The sequence below is a fragment of the Oncorhynchus mykiss genome, chromosome 15 (assembly GCF_057628025.1).
Source record: "Oncorhynchus mykiss isolate SJ-2025 chromosome 15, ASM5762802v1, whole genome shotgun sequence".
Lineage (NCBI taxonomy): Eukaryota > Metazoa > Chordata > Actinopteri > Salmoniformes > Salmonidae > Oncorhynchus > Oncorhynchus mykiss.
The window spans coordinates 46285537-46305881 of record NC_143036.1 but is presented as its reverse complement, the minus strand read 5'-3'; the positions used below and the strand labels follow the sequence as shown (position 1 = coordinate 46305881).

The window sequence follows — 20345 nt, the reverse complement described above, 5'->3', positions numbered from 1 at the left end:
GTATACTACTGTAAGTGAACTTGTAAGACATAATTTGAAATGTACTCTATACACACTTAAAATGTACTTTTACTGACACTGAAAGCTATTGTCAAGTAGTATGGAACCAACATTTTTGGTTACACCAATAGTAAAACCACCCTAATCTGTGAGGTGTAAGGCTAGTTGAGGGCTCCATGAACACGATTATGCCTAACATTTTTAGAAACATTAGACCAGAACCTTGATACTGTTTGACGTCTACATTTGAACATTAGTCATGAAGATTAGGCTATTTTGGATTTATTTTGCATCAGAAGTGTGTTAATAATGTCACTAGCATATCCCATTTATACTAAAAGTGCACTTTAATTATCTTTGGAGCACTCTTTTAGTTGCAAAATAATCTAATCAGACGCTCTTATCCAGAGCAATTTACAGATTGCCTACATTTTCATACTGGTCCCCCGTGGGAATCAAACCCACAATCCTGACGTGACAAGCGCCATGCTCTACCAACTGAGCCACACGTGACTATAGGGTAGCCTAGTGGTTAGAGCGTTGGTCTAGTAACCAGAAGGTTGCAAGTTCAAACCCCGAGCTGACAAGGTACAAATATGTCGTTCTGCCCCTGAACAGGCAGTTAACCCACTGTTCCTAGGCCATCATTGAAAATAAGAATTTGTTCTTAACTGACTTGCCTAGTTAAATAAAAAAAAATATGTATACTTATTTTTATATTTCTAATGTACTAATGCTGGGATTGACGTTAACGCTTGTCCGCTTGCCTGGGGCAAGTATGTCGGACAAGCAGATTATAGATTTAAGTTGTCCAAATGGAAAAGTTTTTAAAAAAATCACAATATCAAACAATTAGCCTACTCCGAATAGAATTGTATTAGTGTCCCCTGTCTGCGATGTGTTGAGCACTGTCCTCCCAATTTTTACAGAGCGCATTGCAGTATAATTATTGTAGGTCTGCATTGACAGGCATGAGCGGTCTTTCAATCATGCAGTCTCGAGCTGCGTTTTAGAGATAAAAGTGAGCATTTGCACTTTTGTTGATATTCATTGCTAGTTAGTGAGTTATTTGCCCAGTTATAGCAAATATTTGGTCAGCAATGACAATTCTGGAAATGTCATGGTGTGTGCATCACATGCATGCGTGCCAGTATTTCACTGGTTATCTCGCTATTTAACTATTTAGCGATTAGCATGTATCAATGTCATTGTCATGGCCAATGCCATAAACAACTTTCCACCGGCACTCATGAACAGCCTTAAATGGCCGTCACAAAGTTGATACGGGTGCACAGTTGATAAAACCAATGCAGCATACTCTCAGCATACTCTCTCAAGCACTCTAAATTTGGTGTTGAGAAATAAAAGCTGGGATTCTCTTCCATTCAGTAAAAAGTATTCTTACGATAACCTAATTGACAAGTACAGTAACTCCTATGCTGTCAAGATCTCCCCTGAGATCTACCCTTACAAATAGATTAACATGTCTTAGTTAGCTACCTTGCTTTGAAGTTGCCCACTTTACCGTTTGATCCCTGGTTCATTGAATGAGGGAATTATTGAATAAAGACATAAATAATATTTGGTTGTAATTGTAATGTTGCAGGGTTGCCAATCACCCTCCAGGATAGTCCTGGACAGCTACTGGGTGTGCATGTTTTTGTTTCAGCCCTGCTCTAACACATTGTAAAAAAATCAGCTGCTCAACAGTTGACTAAGTTGACTCGGGTGTGTTTTTGCAATGTTGGACCAAAAGCGCTATTTCATTATTGGATAAAAAAACGTGCCCGTTTTAAGCGCAATATTTTGTCACGAAAAGATGCTTGACTATGCATATAATTGTCAGCTTTGGAAAGAAAACAGTCTGACGTTTCCAAAACTGCAAAGATATTATCTGTAAGTGCCACAGAACTCATGCTACAGGCGAAACCAAGATGAAACTTCAAACAGGAAATGAGCAGAATTTCTGAGGCTCTGTTTTCCATTGTCTCCTTATATGGCTGTGAATGCACCAGGAACGAGCCTGCCCTTTCTGTCGTTTCTTCAAGATGTCTGCAGCATTGTGACGTATTTGTAGGCATATCATTGGAAGATTGGCCATAAGAGACTACATTTTCCAGGGGTCCGCCCGGTGTCCTTTGTCTAAATTGGTGCGTAATCTTCAGCTGCGGGCATTTTCTCCTGGGATTCAGAACAGAAAGCACACTTCCACGATATATCATCGAAGAGATATGTGAAAAACACCTTGAGGATTGGTTCTAAACAACGTTTGCCATGTTTCAGTCGATATTATGGAGTTAATTTGGAAAAAAGTTTGGCGTTTTGATGACTGGATTTTCTGGTTTTTTTGGTAGCCAAACGTGACGCACCAAACGGAGCGATTTCTCCTAAACAAATAATCTTTCCGGAAAAACTGAACATTTGCTATCTAACAGAGTCTCCTCATTGAAAACATCTGAAGTTCTTCAAAGGTAAATGATTTTATTTGAATGCTTTTCTGTTTTTTGTGAAAATGTTGCCTGCTGAATGCTAACCCTAACGCTAAATGCTACGCTAGCTAGCTACTGTTACACAAATGATTGTTTTCCTATGGTTGAAAAACATATTTTGAAAATCTGAGATGACAGTGTTGTCAACAAAAGGCTAAGCTTGAGAGCTAGCATATTTATTTCATTTGCGATTTTCATGAATAGTTAATGTTGCGTTATGGTAATGAGCTTGAGGCTGTATTCACAATCCCGGATCTGGAATGGCTAAGTGCTAGAGGTTAAAAATCACTTTTGTTTTAGATTCCGTCTCTCACAGTTGAAGTGGGGCGGCAGGGTAGCCTAGTGGTTAGAGCGTTGGACTAGTAACCGCAAGGTTGCAAGTTCAAACCCCTGAGCTGACAAGGTACAATTTGTTCTTAACTGACTTGCCTGGTTAAATAAAGGTAAAAAAAAGTGTACATATGATAAATATTACAGACCTCTACATGCTTTGTAAGTAGGAAAATCGGCAGTTTCAAATACTTGTTCATACTTGTTTTATACAGTGGGGCAAAAAAGTATTTAGTCAGCCACCAATTGTGTAAGTTCATCCACTTAAAAAGATGAGAGAGGCCTGCAATTTTCATCATAGGTACACTTCAACTATGACAGACAAAATGAGAAAAAAATCCAGAAAATCACATTGTAGGATTTTTATTGAATTTATTTGCAAATTATGGTGGAAAATAAGTATTTGGTCAATAACACAAGTTTCTCAATACTTTGTTATATACCCTTTGTTGGCAATGACAGAGGTCAAACGTTTTCTGTAAGTCTTCATAAGGTTTTCACACACTGTTGCTGGTATTTTGGTCCATTCCTCCATGCAGATCTCCTCTAGAGCAGGGATGTTTTGGGGCAGCTGCTGGGCAACACGGACTTTCAACTCCCTCCAAAGATTTTCTATGGGGTTGACATCTGGAGACTGGCTAGGCCACTCCAGGACCTTGAAATGTTTCTTACGAAGCCACTCCTTCATTGCCCGGGCGGTGTGTTTGGGATCATTGTCATGCTGAAAGACCCAGCCACGTTTCATCTTCAATGCCCTTGCTGATGGAAGGAGGTTTTCACTCAATCTCACGATACATGGCCCCATTCATTCTTTCCTTTACACGGATCAGTCGTCCTGGTCCCTTTGCAGAAAAACAGCCCCAAATCATGATGTTTCCACCCCCATGCTTCACAGTAGGTATGGTGTTCTTTGGATGCAACTCAGCAATCTTTGTCCTCCAAACACGACGAGTTGAGTTTACCAAAAAGTTATATTTTGGTTTCATCTGACCATATGACATTCTCCCAATCTTCTTCTGGATCATCCAAATGATCAGACGGGCCTGGACATGTACTGGCTTAAGCAGGGGGACACGTCTAGCACTGCAGGATTTGAGTCCCTGGCGGCGTAGTGTGTTACTGATGGTAGGCTTTGTTACTTTGGTCCCAGCTCTCTGCAGGTCATTCAATAGGTCCCCCCGTGTGGTTCTGGGATTTTTGCTCACCGTTCTTGTGATCATTTTGACCCCACGGGGTGAGATCTTGCGTCTGGAGCCCCAGATCGAGGGAGATTGTCAGTGGTCTTGTATGTCTTCCATTTCCTAATAATTGCTCCCAAGGTTGATTTCTTCAAACCAAGCTGCTTACCTATTGCAGATTCAGTCTTGCCAGCCTGGTGCAGGTCTACAATTTTGTTTCTGGTGTCCTTTAACAGCTCTTAGGTCTTGGCCATAGTGGAGTTTGTAGTGTGACTGTTTGAGGTTGTGGACAGGTGTCTTTTATACTGATAACAAGTTCAAACAGGTGCCATTAATACAGGTAACAAGTGGAGGACAGAGGAGCCTCTTAAAGAAGAAGTTACAGGTCTGTGAGAGCCAGAAATCTTGCTTGTTTGTAGGTGACCAAATAGTTATTTTCCACCATAATTTGCAAATAAATTCATTACAAATCCTACAATGTGATTTTCTGGATTTTTTTTTCTCATTTTGTCTGTCATAGTTGAAGTGTACCTATGATGAAAATTACAGGCCTCTCTCATCTTTTTAAGTGGGAGAACTTGCACAATTGGTGGCTGACTAAATACTTTTTCCCCCCACTGTATAAAACATACAGTGTGGAGAACAACAGTATTTTACTTCGTGGGGGGTTAAGTGCCTTGCTCAAGGCTACAGTGGCAGCATTTATAATAATTGAGTACAGAGACCCAGCAGCCTTCCATTGTCAATACCAGTGATAATAATGCATTTTATTTTGTGAAGTGGTTCCTTGCATGATACAACACAATTTTCATTCACCGTTTCGTCCCATGGTCTTACAGATTATATCTATTTTTCCTTTGGACAAATGACTTGAGCTTTTGGACAAGTAAAAAATAAATTATACTTGTCTGATGAACAAGTGGCTAAAAAAGTTAATGTCAAGTGCTGTAATACATACATGTATTTAATGTGTACTTATATAGTGTTAGTTTGGAACATCTTAAGTTGTACTAACTACACTAAAGATGTGTCAGAGTACTATAAAAAGTCAACTAAGTGAACTTCTAGGCACTTAAAGTAAAGTAATTAAACTTGTAAGACATTATTTGAGATGTACAATCCTCCCGAAAATATTAGCAACATATGAGAAACAACATAATATATTAAATCAAAACTCCACCTGCAGAAAAGGACACGGGGTAATATGTAAATGTTTTTAGGGGTTCACATAATATGGTCAATGATTGGTAACTTTTTTTCTAATGGCACACAGAAACGAGAGGCCATGTGTAACTTGGTCAAAATGAATGACACCGACTAGCCTATAGGTGGCACTGCATAAGCAGTCTCACTTATACCCTCATCTGCCACTCTGTTTGACCTAGAGACTTGAAACTGTGTATGTAGGGGTCATTCCTAATGCTGAACACATTTGCCTCAAGGACCCATATGGTCCGTCAGAACAGATTTTCCTCTACCTTGGACATTTTGAAAAAAGGTCTTCTCATGAACCATAAATCCAAATAACACAATTTGGTATTTAGGTCCATGATTCAACCATTCCAGCTCTGCAGATTTTTGCTGCGAAGAGACAGAATCATCCGATCATTTGTTTTGGTACTGTCTATACAGTTGTTTCTGTTTTAAAAGTTGCGAGCTTTCGCCGCGGGACTTAAGAGGTACTTCATTGCTCCAGACCACCACAGGGGGGAGCTAGAGCACTCATTTTGCATTTGGTTCCCAAGGTTTTTATATGACCAATCATATCGAGTGGTTCCAATGACAAATTTGACGCGAGCTACCCGTTGCTGGTGACTTTCATCAGCAAAGATGTCTGGCAAAAACGTTACAGTGGAAGCAAATGTAAGTAGTTATATCATAACGAGTCAAACAAAAAATGTACCATTGAGAGGAATCTGTTAGTTAATGTAGAGACAAACAATTGTGCATATTTTTTTGCCATTAAAGTTCATTAAAGAAAATCGCTATTTAGCAAGTTTTTTCAGTCCTATCCAATACCAGATGTATCAAACTCCATTCTTTGAATGTCTGCATGTATGTATGTACTGTATGTATGTATGCATCACAATTATACACTTCAACAGTGTTTACCACTCCTGCTCCTGGGACATCAATGATTACATATTGTAACTATGCAATAGACTAGAAACATGATTTAAGTAAAGCCTGATTTGTAATTTATATATACAGAAAAAAAACAGTACACTACACTTCCTATGCATATCTAACTCCCTTCATCTGCATAAATCTGAGGAGGTTCTCCCAGCCAGGTGGACGATTGAAAACAGGGCAGCAAAATGTGTTTGTCACCAGAGCGGTTTAAAGCATATTACTATTTGACGTGTGGAAGAGGGCGAGGAACGAGATGGGAGTAACAATCCAGGCTATTTGCCCTGTGACCGGCATAATAATGTAATGAAGCAAGCAGGGAGCAGGTTTCGACCCATCAACATTCTAGCCTGATGTCCAGCACGCAATAGACTGTACCCAAATGTATTAATTGGGGTTGGGGCCGATTGTGGCTAAAAAAAAACATAATTTGGAATCTTTAACATGTGGAAAGGGGAAAAAGTATTATTAGTTTTTCACAAGCGTAGCAGGATGGGCTATTAGCTGAACAAAATACTATTCAACCTTTACTAAATAATTGTCTAATAGCCGAGCTAGATGTGAAACCCCTCCTCCACAACTCGCAAACAAATATTTTTTCTACCTTTCCACATCTACCTACACAGGGTTAATGTTCTGAAAAAAATATATATTTATATATATATATATTGGTCATGGCTCCCGAGTGGCGGAGCGGTCTACAATCCCTGGTTCGAATACAGAACTGTATCACATCCGACCGTGATTGGGTGTGCCATATGGCAACGCACAATTGGCCCAGCGTCATCCGGGTTTGACTGGGGTAGGCCGTGATTGTAAATAAGAATTTGTTCTTGCCTAGTTAAATATAGGAAAAATGTAAAAAACAACTAGCGGGAAACGCAGCACAATCAATAGGAGGTGAACAGTGGCTGGTGTTGAAAATATAGCTAACTTGTTATGCAAGTGTTGCACACCAACAGATGGAGAAAACCTACACCAGAGGAGCAATTCATTTCAACAATAATCTTCATTTTAATTTGACTTTACAAACAACACGAGGGCTTAATTGGAGTCTTTCTTCAGAGCCTAGGCCCATATATAGCTTAACTGGCTGAGGTCGGCTATGAGGCTTAACAGCCTAATAGAAGTAGGATTTTTTTTATTAGGCCTACTTACAATTGCAACTGGTCAAAAATGTAGCATCCTATATAAGACAATCATTTAAAGAAAAAAGTCTCTTCATTCGACCTTGAACAATGCAACTAATAATGAAAAGCTCACATTTGTAAATCCCAAACTCTAAAAGTAATTGGAAAGGTAGATACAAAGTATTTGTGACATTGTGGGTACAATAAAGAATGTAAACAAGATGCTGTGTTTTTATTTAGGGTAGTGATGGACAACTGGAGGCATTTTGAAAAAGTTTTTCAAACACTTGTTTTTCACAAGTGTACTGTAGCAGGTGTAGCCCATCATGCAAATTTTTCCTATTAGCAGGACAATAGACTTTTTATAGCCCAGCTACTGGAGTGAAAATCCCCCAACTTCCAATGTATTCGATGCTTAAGTACTCTAAAGTGTTACATTTCTAACTAAAAACAACAGTACAGTATTTATTCACCAACATCTTTATGCTTTTACTAATAAAATAACGAGAATACATTAAAATGCGGATGTTTATTTAAACTCCATTTTAGTCGCACTTCCACCCAGCTCCACGACCACAGGTAAAACCTTGCTGAGATGATCAATGTATTTGTTGCATTGTTGTTTCATCAATTTCTCTAGCCAAAACATCTTGATGGCCTTGACCAGTTCATCTTTGCTTTGTCAGAGCTACGGATTAATGTTTTCAGTTGATGCCAAACAAGTTAGATCGGGTTTAAATCAGGAGACCCACAAGCAGAGATTAAAGATTTGATTTAGATATACTGTAGGCCTACCGACGGTGTTGTAGGTCTTTTATTTATGTATTTTATTTAACCTTTATTTTACTACATAAATGTCTACTTACTCTGCTGGCGTCTTGACCCAGTTTATGCCCTCATTTGCAATGCAACCCCGGGTGGCAGTGTGTTCTGGGTCATTGTCTGCATTTGGAGAAGAAAAAAATACATTTGGCCTAACAGCCAACATTAGGTACAATAATAGAAATATACATGTAAATAGGCATAAAGGTAACAAAATATTGCTATAATCCTACCTTGAAATAAACAATGTGGTCCCAGAAACACCTCTCTGACTTACAGTGGCTTGCGAAAATATTCACCCCCTTGGCATTTTTCCTATATTGTTGCCTGGAATTAAAATAGATTTTGGGGGGGGTTTGTTTAATTTGATATACACAACATGCCTACCACTTTGAAGAAGCAAAATATTTATTATTGTGAAACAAACAAGTAATAAGACAAAAAAACGGAAACTTGAGAGTTCATAACTATTCACCCCCCCAAAGTCAATACTTTGTAGAGCCACCTTTTTCAGCAATTACAGCTGCAAGTCTCTTGGGGTATGTCTCTATAAGCTTGGCACATCTAGCCACTGGGATTTTTTCCCATTCTTCAAGGCAAAACTGCTACAACTCCTTCAAGTTGGATGGGTTCCGCTGGTGTAAAGCAATCTTTAAGTCATACCACAGATTCTCGAAGGGGAACCTCCATCCCAGTCTCAAATCTCTTGAAGACTGAAACAGGTTTCCCTCAAGAATTTCCCTGTGTTTAGCGCCATCCATCATTCCTTCAATTTTGACCAGTTTTCCAGTCCCTGCCGATGAAAAACATCTCCACAGCATGATGCTTCCACCACCATGCTTCACTGTGTGGATGGTGTTCTCGGGGTGATGAGCTAAATTTGTATCATCTAACCAGAGTACCTTCTTTCATATGTTTGGGGAGTCTCCCACATGCCTTTTGGCGAACACCAAACTTGTTTGCTTATTTTCTTTAAGCAATGGCTTTTTTCTGGCCACTCTTCCGTAAAGAGTAGCTATGTGGAGTGTACGGCATAAAGTGGTCCTATGGCAAGATACTCCAATCTCCGCTGTGGAGCTTTGCAGCTCCTTCAGGGTTATCTTTGTTGCCTCTCTGATTAATGCCCTCCTTGCCTGGTTCGTGAGTTTTGGTGGGTGGCCCTCTCTTGGCAGGTTTGTTGGGTGCCATATTCTTTCCCTTTTTTAAATAATGGATTTAATGGTGTTTAATGGATGTTCAAAGTTTATAACCCAACCCTGATCTGTACTTCTCCACAGCTTTGTCCATGACCTGTTTGGAGAGCTCCTTGGTCTTCAAGATGCCACTTGCTTGGTGGTGTGCCTTGCTTTTTCTCGGAATAGAAACACCATAATATTTATCAAATGAATTAAGCCAAATTTCTTAAAATTAATCCCATATACTATGTTATTACAAAAACATTTTTAAATTCTCTGGTAATGCCAATATGGAAGACTATCAAATTATTCTCAAAGATGCCCTCTGGTGGTCAAACTAGCACTAACTTGCATTAACAGAAAAAATGGCTGACAATTCAATAACGTGCCTTAGAATGCTGTAGCAGCCTGCAAGGTGTGCTGCAGTATGATGCAACTTTTTTAAAAAGGAAACACTGTATTTAGCTTGGTTTTGGTCACAAGTCCAGGAATGGCTGAAGAATTGCAACATTTACCTTTAGCTAACTCTGCAAATAGCACTGCTGGGTGATTTGAAAAGTCATAGTCAATCAATCAATAATACAGTATAATAATACTTTTAGCAAATATGTTTTATGTACAATCTGTAGAAACTATAAGAATAGAAAGGTTCAGAAATTTTGTGAAACATCACAGCACAGGTGAAAAATATGGAAAAATAGCAATCAAAATGGATTGTGTTGAGATAGATGGGAGGAATTGAGTGGAACTGAAGGGTGGGACTAAAAACAACACGATAGCTAATGTAAAATATACTGTATCTGTAAAATGTATATAGGTTCAGAACTTTTGTGATACAGCATAGTTAAAAATATATTGGCAAATAGAAATCAAACTGGATGGTCTTCAGAGATAGAGCGGCTGTTATTTAAGTCCCGCCGTGGGACTATGCTGGTGATGTATACCTTAGTTGCATTGTGGCCACTTCTCCCAGGGCCCATACAACTGCTGCAATGGCTGAAGTGAACCCATGTAGACCTCTCTGCAACCTGCCTGGGTCGTCAGGAGCACCTGGAATGGACCAGTCCAGCGCTGTTGGTGCCAAGTCGGTGGTTCTCCTGGTTGAAGATTTGTGGAGCTGTCCTCCCTTTGGTTCAGGCAAAGCTGCTTCAACTCTTGGGAAAATAGACTTCAAAGCATTGTTAAGTGCAGCACAGAGCATAGTAACTTACCATTCCAGTTGTATACTTAAACAGATCATCATTATGCAATCATTCAGTCAATCATTCTGTTATTGTTTGCGTCAAATCAAATTGTATTGGTCACATACACATGGTTAGCATATGTTATTGCGAGTGTAGCGAAATGCTTGTGCTTCTAGGTCCGACAGCGCAGCAATATCTAACAAGTAATCTAACAATTTCACAACAACTGCCTAATACACACAAATCTAAAAATCTGTCGTTCTGACCCTGAACAAAGGTAGTTAACCCACTCTTCCTAGGCCATCATTGTAAATAAGAATTTGTTCTTAACTGACTTGCCTAGTTATATAAAAGGTTAAATAAAAAAATACATTTGGGATGTGTAATGTAAGATATGTAAACATCATTATTAAAGTGACTAGTAATCCATTTGTTTTTGGCCAATGAGGCAGCAGCCTCTCTGTTAGTGATGGCTGTTTAACAGTCTGATGGCCATGAGACATAAGCTATTTTTCAGTCTCGGTCCCAACTTCGATGCACCTGTACTGACCTCGCCTTCTGTATGATAGCGGGGTGAACAGGCAGTGGCTCGGGTGGTTGTTGGCCTTCCTGTGACATTGAGTGCTGTAGGTGTCCTGGAGGGCAGGTAGTTTGCCCCCGGTGATGCGTTGTGTAGACCACACAACCCTCTGGAGAGCCCTGCAGTTGTGGGGGGTGCAGTTGTCATACCAGGCGGTGATACAGCCCGACAGGATGCTCTCAATTGTGCCAAATTACTTCAGCCTCCTGAGGTTGAAGAGGCACTGTTGCGCCTTCTTCACCACACTATCTGTGTGGGTGGACCATTTCAGTTTGTCCGTGATATGTACACAGAACTTAACTTTCCACCTTCTCCACTACTGTCCCGTCAATGTGGATAGGGGGGTACTCCCTCTGCTGTTTCCTGAAATCCACGAGCATCTCTTTTGTTTTGTTGACGTTGAGTGAGAGGTTGTTTTTCTGGCACCCCACTCCGAGGGCCCTCACCTACCTGTATTATCCTCAAAGCGGGCAAAGAAGGTGTTTATTTTGTCTGGAAGCAAGACGGTGTCTGTGACGTGGCTGGTTTTCTTTTTGTAGTCCGTGATTGTCTGTAGGCCCTGCCACAAGTCTCTGTGTCTGAGCCGTTGAATTGCGACTCCACTTTGTCCAGATACTGACATTTCGCTTGTTTGATTGCATTGCGGAGGGAATAACTACACTGTTTGTATTCGGCCATTTTCCCAGTCACCTTTCCATGGTTAAATGCGGTGGTTCGCGCTTTTCAGTTTTGCACGAATGCTGCCATCTATCCAAGGTTTCTGGTTAGGGTAGGTTTTGTCTCAACATCGCCTATGCACTTCTGTATAAACGCACTCACCGAATTAGCGTATAAATCTATATAATTATCTGAGGCTACCCAGTCCGCGTGATCAAAACAATCTCGAAGCGTGGATTCCGATTGGTCAGACCAGCGTTGAATAGTCCTTGTCACGGGTATATCCTGTTTGAGTTTCTGCCTATAGGACAGGAGAAGAGAAATTGAGTCTTCGTCAGATTTGCTGAAAGGAAGGCGGGGGAGGGCGTTGTATGCATCGCGGAAGTTAGAGCAGCATTGATCCAGTGTTTTGCCAGCCCGGGTACGACAATCAATATGTGTCCACACATTAAACAAATAGGGAGTGGTCCCCCATTAATTAGTTATTTAACGGTATCTACATTTCTTAACAGCAGTCAACTCTTAGATCAATCAGTTAACTAATACCAGGCCTTTTTTACATAACATTTTGTACACTTAAATTCAATTTCAATGTCAAAATGCATGCTCTAGTGAGAGCAAACAATTCTGCAGCTTGGGCTGACAGATGTGGTGGTAATTTAACAATCTCTAGGGTAGTGACAGCCGCAGTTACAGCATAAGCCACAAATGGTTCTTCTGGAGTCCACTGTATCTTGTGATTCATCGCCATCTTGTGGTCAGAGGGTGGCTGTACAACTTCAGCATAGTCAGGCAGCCAGGCTCTACAATAGCCTGTCATTCCTGTGTGTCAACATATGTTGTTTTGTAGCTGGCTGTGGTACAGAGATTTCCAGCCACACACTCTCGACCCAATTTCCTACCATTTGGTGTAATATCATGTAAACCAAACACAAGCATCCTAAAAATATAAAATACAGCCTGTTCTTTAGACATCTTAATACTAAGAACACAAAACAAAACTGAGGCCCACTATCATCTGAAGGTTGTGAGTATCACTGCATTGTAAGCTTTCTTTCAGACAATTTTTTTCATAAATCTCTCAAGGTGTAAATCTCTCTTCAATGGTGAGAAATGGGTGGTGCAATGTAGGTCTGTCTGTGGCATAAAACTGCCCTTTTTCCCCAACAGCCATTGAGAAAATCTCTTCAATTGGGTCAATGTCCTGTATGTCCCATGCATATTAACAATCACACATTTGGATAAAATAATATGAATTCCCAATTTACAGAGAAGATCTCTTCCTGCCAAATTTGCAGGGCAACATGCAGAGGCAATACATTGATGTGTCCTGCACATATCAATTTTAACTGGCAGGGGCATTGTGAGTAACTCTTTCACAATTACTCCCAAGGCCCCCACAGTGCTGACTAGTTCATTTGACACGGGAGGATTGGACATAGTTTTAGAATTTATGACAGACATTGCAGTGCCAGTATCTACTAGAGAATTGATTGACTCACCATTGACGAAGAGACAAACCATTGCCTCCTCACGGGAGCTTGAAAAATCTTTAAACACTGTCCAAGAGAGTCAACTGTCTCAACCTCGCGTCAGTCTGTGTGTGGGTTGTAGACGGTCGTTTTTGGTGTAGGTCCTGTTCTCCAGTTACCCCCTCTCCCGACCCCGCCCAATCCAACAGCAAAATATCAATTATTTCCACAATTAGAGCAGGCAAAGTTCATACGCTGTGGTTGCTGTTGTCCAGCCCGTCCGTCCTCACTGTCTCCCTCTACTTCTTCCTTTTCCTTTCTGTTCATCGTTTTGAGGTCCTCCCTGAGCCTGCCACTGCTGGCCCGGTCCTTGAGAATGCTAGCTGGGCAGCTTGTAGTTTCACACCATCCCTTTTCATTCTCTGGTTTCGTCTTTTCTTCTCGAGACAGTTGCTGCCTCTCAGCGTGTTTACAGTGTTCAATGACTGTTTGTAGGGTAGTAGTTTCCCAGCCAATGCAGGTCATCTTAACATGAGGCAAAAGTCCATTCATCAAGACAGCCTTCAAGACGCTCTTGTAGTTATCGGTTGCTGGTCTGATGCCATTTTATTTGTGGAAACAGTTCTCCAATCGATGCCTGTAGTCCTCCAGTGAAACTGTAGTCATTATAGGCAGTGTGTAGAATGGGTTCTTACTGCTCCGGCCAGAGGAGTCTGTTGATCCTGCAGTCATATCCGGTCTTGTTGGGGGGGTAGAGCTGCGGCGGGGGAGGTGGATGAGCGGGCTGCTGGTGTATTGAATACAGGGATATAATAGGAGGTGAACAGTCATTGTTGTCAGAGTAGAGTTCCACATATTAATGATAGTGTAACTTCCAAAACAACAAAAAATGGACACACTAAGTATGATCCCCAATTAGAGGTAACGATTATCAGCTGCCTCCAAATGAGAACCATACATACACACCAACATAGAAATATAATACCTAGAAACCCCCCTAGTCAGGGCGTGACTATTGTTTCTCCTTCTTTTCTTGTCATTCACCATTATTCCTTTCATTTTATTTTCTGCCCTTCTCTCTGATTCTCTTTCCCACTTCCTAAAATCATCCCAGTCTATTATACTTCCCTTGCCTTTCCTGGTTCTTCAAAGTCCTGTAACTTATTTCTACATTCTGCTAATAAAACTTCACTTAATGTGCCTTTTAAGGGAAAATCTGCTACCTTGTGCCAGAGCAGAACCTGTTCCAGAATGTCCCTGTGCCACTTATCCACCATTACCTTCACCTGTCCGGTCAGTGGGTTGGGCAGACGGTTCCCCCCTGGTGCTCTTGGCTCCCATTGAGAAAATCCATTTACACACACACACTCAGAGATAAACAAAAACAAACACACAAAACAGTATTTAGTTAGGAAAGTCTTCCTTTCTTAAAATTAATTATGGGTTAACTCAAAAATAAATTGATCTTGGGTTAACTCAAAAGGGAGTGTTTCTTTGCTATCAAAATATTTTTAATTTAGAATTCTGTACCCATACAGTATTTCCTCCTGTACAAAATGTTGTGTGTTTTATGCACGTAACCAATTACCAATTATTTTCCAAGTGTATCCAATTCTCCAACGGCTCCATGGGTCAAACTGCGACCTTCTAAAATAATATTTTCTTACTTCTATCTCAGGACCCTGTCCTGGAATCATGTAGCTCATGCTTTTACATCTGACGATTGCAAACCATGGCATATCAATTCATATTAATTTAGTACCCGGGAATACCTCTGTTATAAAACAGGGTTGTCTTTGCTTCAACAAAGACCTAATGTGCAGAACATTTCCCAGAACAGGATTTTCTATGATGATTGAAAGAAAATCACCCTTCATTTATTTTGCCTGTTCGGGATGGTGCATCCGTCCACTGACGCTCCCTGCCAGGTGCGAGAAGGGTCACTTCTGCTCCTTTAAGTGGAGTGTGGGCTCCCTGAGCCACGCCTAATGTGGCCACTATGCAGAGTTAACCTTGGTGTCCCCTGGAACGATCAGCAAGTGGAGCTAGCCATCCCATCCTTGTCGCCAGGAATTGTAGTGGAAATTCTAATCAGAAAGGAAGAGAGACTGCAGATTCTTCAAAACAGCAACTTTTTATTATATACGATTTGCAAATCTGGAGCTGAAAATCAATCAAAATATGCAAAGTTAAGAGCCCAACAAACAAGAGTTGGGTCTCAGCTTTTATAATCTTAGTCTACTTGGCAGTTTACCAGGAGGCAGTTTACCATCATGATGGGAACATAGTGTACAAACAAGTGAAATCGCCAGTTTTGTTACTCCTTTCTGCTGTCGCTGGTGCTCAAACTAGCCTCTTCTCTTTTCTCCACACAGCTTTTTCTGAAAGAAACAGATAGAACAGGTTGGACCAAAAACTGTGGTCACTCTCAGAAGCTCTTTGTCTTTGGCCACGTGGCCAAGTAATTTTTCCACCATAACAGTTGATGTTGAGATGTGTCTGTTACTTGAACTCTGTGAAGCATTTATTTGGGCTGCAATCTGAGGTGCAGTTAACTCTAATGAACTTATCCTCTGCAGCAGAGGTAACTCTGGGTCTTCCTTTCCTGTGATGGTCCTCATAAGAACCAGTTTCATCATAGCGCTTGATGGTTTTTGCGATTGCACTTGAAGAAACTTTCAAAGTTCTTGAAATTTTCTGGATTGAATAACCTTCATGTCCTAATGTAATGATGGACTGTCGTTTCTCTTTGCTTATTTGAGCTGTTCTTGCCATAATTGTAACCAACCTCTTCCTCCTCTTCTGAGGAGGAGTAGCGAGAAGGATCAGAGGACCAATTTGCAGCGTTGTAAGTGTCCATAATGTTTATTTTAATACATAAACTGAACACTACGAAATACAAAACAATAAGCGTGAAATGAACGAAACAGTCCCGTGTGGTACGAACACTAACACGGAAGACAAACACCCACAACTCAAAAGTGAAACCAGGCTACCGAAGTATGATTCTTAATCAGGGACAACGATTGACAGCTGCCTCTGATTGAGAACCATACTAGGCCGAACACAGAAATCCCAAAATATAGAAAAACGAACATAGACAACCCACCCAACTCACGCCCTGACAATACTAAAACAACGACACAATGATATGGACTTTGTATTTTACCAAATAGGGCTATCTTCTTGTATACCACCCCTAACTTGTCACAGCACAACTTGTCACATGCGCTGAATACAACAGATGTAGACCTTAGAGTGAAGTGCTTCCTTACAAGCCCTTAACCAACAATGCAGTTAAGAAAAATAAGTGTTAACTTCTTATGGCCAGACCGTCCCACCTGGCCAACATCTGGTGAAATTGCAGAGCGCAAAATTTAAATAATAGAAATATAAATATTTAACATTCATGAAAATACAAGTGTCTTAAACAAAATAAAACTTAACTTCTTGTTAATCCAGCCGCTGTGTCAGATTTCAAAAAGGCTTTACGGCGAAAGCACACCGATTATCTGAGGACATCGCCCCACATACAAAAGCATGAAAAATACATTTCAACCAGGTAGGTGAAAGTCAGAAATAGAGATATAATAAATGCCTTACATTTGAAGATCTTCTTCTGTTGGCACTCCAAAAGGTCCCAGCTACATCACAAATGGTCCTTTTGTTCGATCATGTCCTTCTTTGTATCCCCAAAAACTCAGTTTAGCTTGTGCGCTTCAGTCAATAATCCACCGGTTTTCTTCCTTCAAAATGCATACAAAATGAATCCCAAACGTTACCAATAAACTAATCCAAACAAGTCAAACAATGTTTATAATCAAACCTCAGGTACCCTAATACGTAAATAAACAATAAAATTTAAGACGAAGAATCGTTAGTCTTTACCTTGTCTTTAGTCTTTATAAACAACGAAGAACGCGCTCTCATCCACGCGCATGAAAACACTAAGTCAAAATTGGAGCCACTTAGAAAAACTACAAATTCTAGCACATTTTTCCAAAAACAAGCCTGAAACTCTTTCTAAAGACTGTTGACGTCTAGTGGAAGCCCTAGGAACTACAATCTGGATGGACTTCGCCTCATAATAAACACGACAGTCATTGGAAACAGTGGTAGGCTGAAATTATTATTTTTTTAGATGGTTTGTCCTCAGTGTTTCGCCTGCCATATCATTTCTGTTCTACTCACATCATTTTAGTTTTAGAAACGTTAGTGTTTTCTTTCCAAATCTAACAATTACATGCATACCCTAGCTTCTGGACCTGAGTAACAGGCAGTTTAGTTTGGACACGCTTTTAATCCGGATGTCAAAATCCTGCCCCCTACCCCAGAGTGGCTTATAAGGATCGGTGTCCCGCTAGCGGGACAACTTCCGGTGAAACTGAAGGGCGTGCAATTCAAGTAAATAATCATAAATATTATGGATTCTAAACATTTAGGTACATATAAGTGTCTTATATTGGCTGAAAACTTAAATTATTGTTAATCTAACTGCACTTTGCGATTTACAGTAGCTATTACAGCAAAAACATGCCATGCGATTGGTTGAGGATGGCACACATCAAAATATTTTTCCACTGGCACAGGTTTCATACATTCACATATAACGATTAAATATTCACTTACTTTTTGAAAAAATTCCTCTGATTTGTCATCCAAAGGGTCCCAGCTATAACATGTAGTGTCATTTCGTTAGATAAAATCCTTCTTTATATCCCAAAAAGTCAGTTTAGTTGGCGCCATCGATTTGTGTAATCAACTCGTTCAACTTGTAGAGACAGGAATCCGAAAATCTACCCCTAAACTTTGTTTCATCAATTCAAAATACGTTTCTATTTACTCCTCAGATACCCTAAAATGTAATCAAACTATAATATTTATTTCGGAAGGAAGTATGTTCAATAGGAAACCGATTTTAGCAGGTGCGTAATGTCTTCATGGCAAGCGCAAACAGGAATACTGATATTTCTTATTCATTTTTGAAGTTACAAGTCTGAACATAGACTGCTGACACCCTGTGGAAGCCATAGGAATTGCATCCAGGGAGCTAATTTTCAATATGACCTTTCTCTTGCATTTCTAAGATGATGGTCTCTCAAAAATAAAACATTCCGGTTAGTTTTTCTTTGGATTTTCTCCTACCATATCGATTGTGTTATATTCTCCTACATTATTTTAACATTCCTACTAATGTGAAAGTGTTTTCTTTCCAATGGTACCACTTATATGCATATTCTGGCTTCAGGGCCTGAGCTACAGGCAGTTTACTTTGGACACGTCATTCAGACAGTAAGGGAACACCCCCCTGAAATGTACAAAAATGAATGGGAAGTCATTGGCACTGGACAAACCATATACACGGTGTCCAATACCACTCAATTCGGTGTCGTTTCATTCAAAGTTGATTGCAAATGCCATATGGCAAATGCCAAGTGTAACACTTTAAAAATCCAACAGGATTTGGAGTGCGCTCCACCGTGGTTTTTCATATTGCAAATGTAACACAAGTCAACATCCAAAAGTAAAATTTTGAAAAACTGAACATTTTTTCTAAAACTTATCACCCCCTTAAAAAAGTGCTTTCTGGGCCGTTTTTCGAAATTCTTTAGATTTTCAAATCAAATCAAATCAAATCAAATTTTATTTGTCACATACACATGGTTAGCAGATGTTAATGCGAGTGTAGCGAAATGCTTGTGCTTCTAGTTCCGACAATGCAGTAATAACCAACAAGTAATCTAACTAACAATTCCAAAACTACTGTCTTGTACACAGTGTAAGGGGATAAAGAATATGTACATAAGGATATATGAATGAGTGATGGTACAGAGCAGCATAGGCAAGATACAGTAGATGGTATCGAGTACAGTATGTACAAATGAGATGAGTATGTAAACAAGGTGGCATAGTTTAAAGTGGCTAGTGATACATGTATTACATAAGGATACAGTCGATGATATAGAGTACAGTATATACGTATGCATATGAGATGAATAATGTAGGGTAAGTAACATTATATAAGGTAGCATTGTTTAAAGTGGCTAGTGATACATTTACATCATTTCCCATCAATTCCCATTATTAAAGTGGCTGGAGTTGAGTCAGTGTCAGTGTGTTGGCAGCAGCCACTCAATGTTAGTGGTGGCTGTTTAACAGTCTGATGGCCTTGAGATAGAAGCTGTTTTTCAGTCTCTCGGTCCCAGCTTTGATGCACCTGTACTGACCTCGCCTTCTGGATGATAGCGGGGTGAACAGGCAGTGGCTCGGGTGGTTGATGTCCTTGATGATCTTTATGGCCTTCCTGTGACATCGGGTGGTGTAGGTGTCCTGGAAGGCAGGTAGTTTGCCCCCGGTGATGCGTTGTGCAGACCTCACCACCCTCTGGAGAGCCTTACGGTTGAGGGCGGAGCAGTTGCCGTACCAGGCGGTGATACAGCCCGCCAGGATGCTCTCGATTGTGCATCTGTAGAAGTTTGTGAGTGCTTTTGGTGACAAGCCAAATTTCTTCAGCCTCCTGAGGTTGAAGAGGCGCTGCTGCGCCTTCTTCACAATGCTGTCTGTGTGAGTGGACCAATTCAGTTTGTCTGTGATGTGTATGCCGAGGAACTTAAAACTTGCTACCCTCTCCACTACTGTTCCATCGATGTGGATAGGGGGGTGTTCCCTCTGCTGTTTCCTGAAGTCCACAATCATCTCCTTAGTTTTGTTGACGTTGAGTGTGAGGTTATTTTCCTGACACCACACTCCGAGGGCCCTCACCTCCTCCCTGTAGGCCGTCTCGTCGTTGTTGGTAATCAAGCCTACCACTGTTGTGTCGTCCGCAAACTTGATGATTGAGTTGGAGGCGTGCGTGGCCACGCAGTCGTGGGTGAACAGGGAGTACAGGAGAGGGCTCAGAACGCACCCTTGTGGGGCCCCAGTGTTGAGGATCAGCGGGGAGGAGATGTTGTTGCCTACCCTCACCACCTGGGGGCGGCCCGTCAGGAAGTCCAGTACCCAGTTGCACAGGGCGGGGTCGAGACCCAGGGTCTCAAGCTTGATGACGAGCTTGGAGGGTACTATGGTGTTGAATGCCGAGCTGTAGTCAATGAACAGCATTCTCACATAGGTATTCCTCTTGTCCAGATGGGTTAGGGCGGTGTGCAGTGTGGTTGAGATTGCATCGTCTGTGGACCTATTTTGTCAATTACACGTG

The 20345-nt window shown here is 40.8% G+C and overlaps 1 protein-coding gene and 1 long non-coding RNA gene across 5 annotated transcripts in view; one reads left to right on the top strand and one right to left on the bottom strand.

Annotated features, from left to right (window-relative positions):
• Positions 1 to 20345, top strand: part of st6gal1 (ST6 beta-galactosamide alpha-2,6-sialyltranferase 1) — a 160048-nt gene that overhangs the window by 44605 nt on the left and 95098 nt on the right. The gene's annotated exons all lie outside the window — the stretch shown is intronic.
• On the bottom strand, positions 8757 to 19411 carry LOC149977926 (uncharacterized). Of its 3 annotated transcripts, none has more exons than XR_016486700.1 (5): positions 16751 to 19411; positions 15417 to 15528; positions 14428 to 15234; positions 13178 to 13934; positions 8757 to 10408 (listed from the first exon to the last, which is right to left on the bottom strand). It is a non-coding gene; the product is annotated as an uncharacterized LOC149977926 (long non-coding RNA). The 3 variants fall into 3 exon arrangements; XR_016486699.1 differs by lacking the exon at positions 8757 to 10408 and adding an exon at positions 11544 to 11976 and having other exon boundaries at positions 14371 to 15234; XR_016486698.1 differs by lacking the exon at positions 8757 to 10408 and adding an exon at positions 11544 to 11976.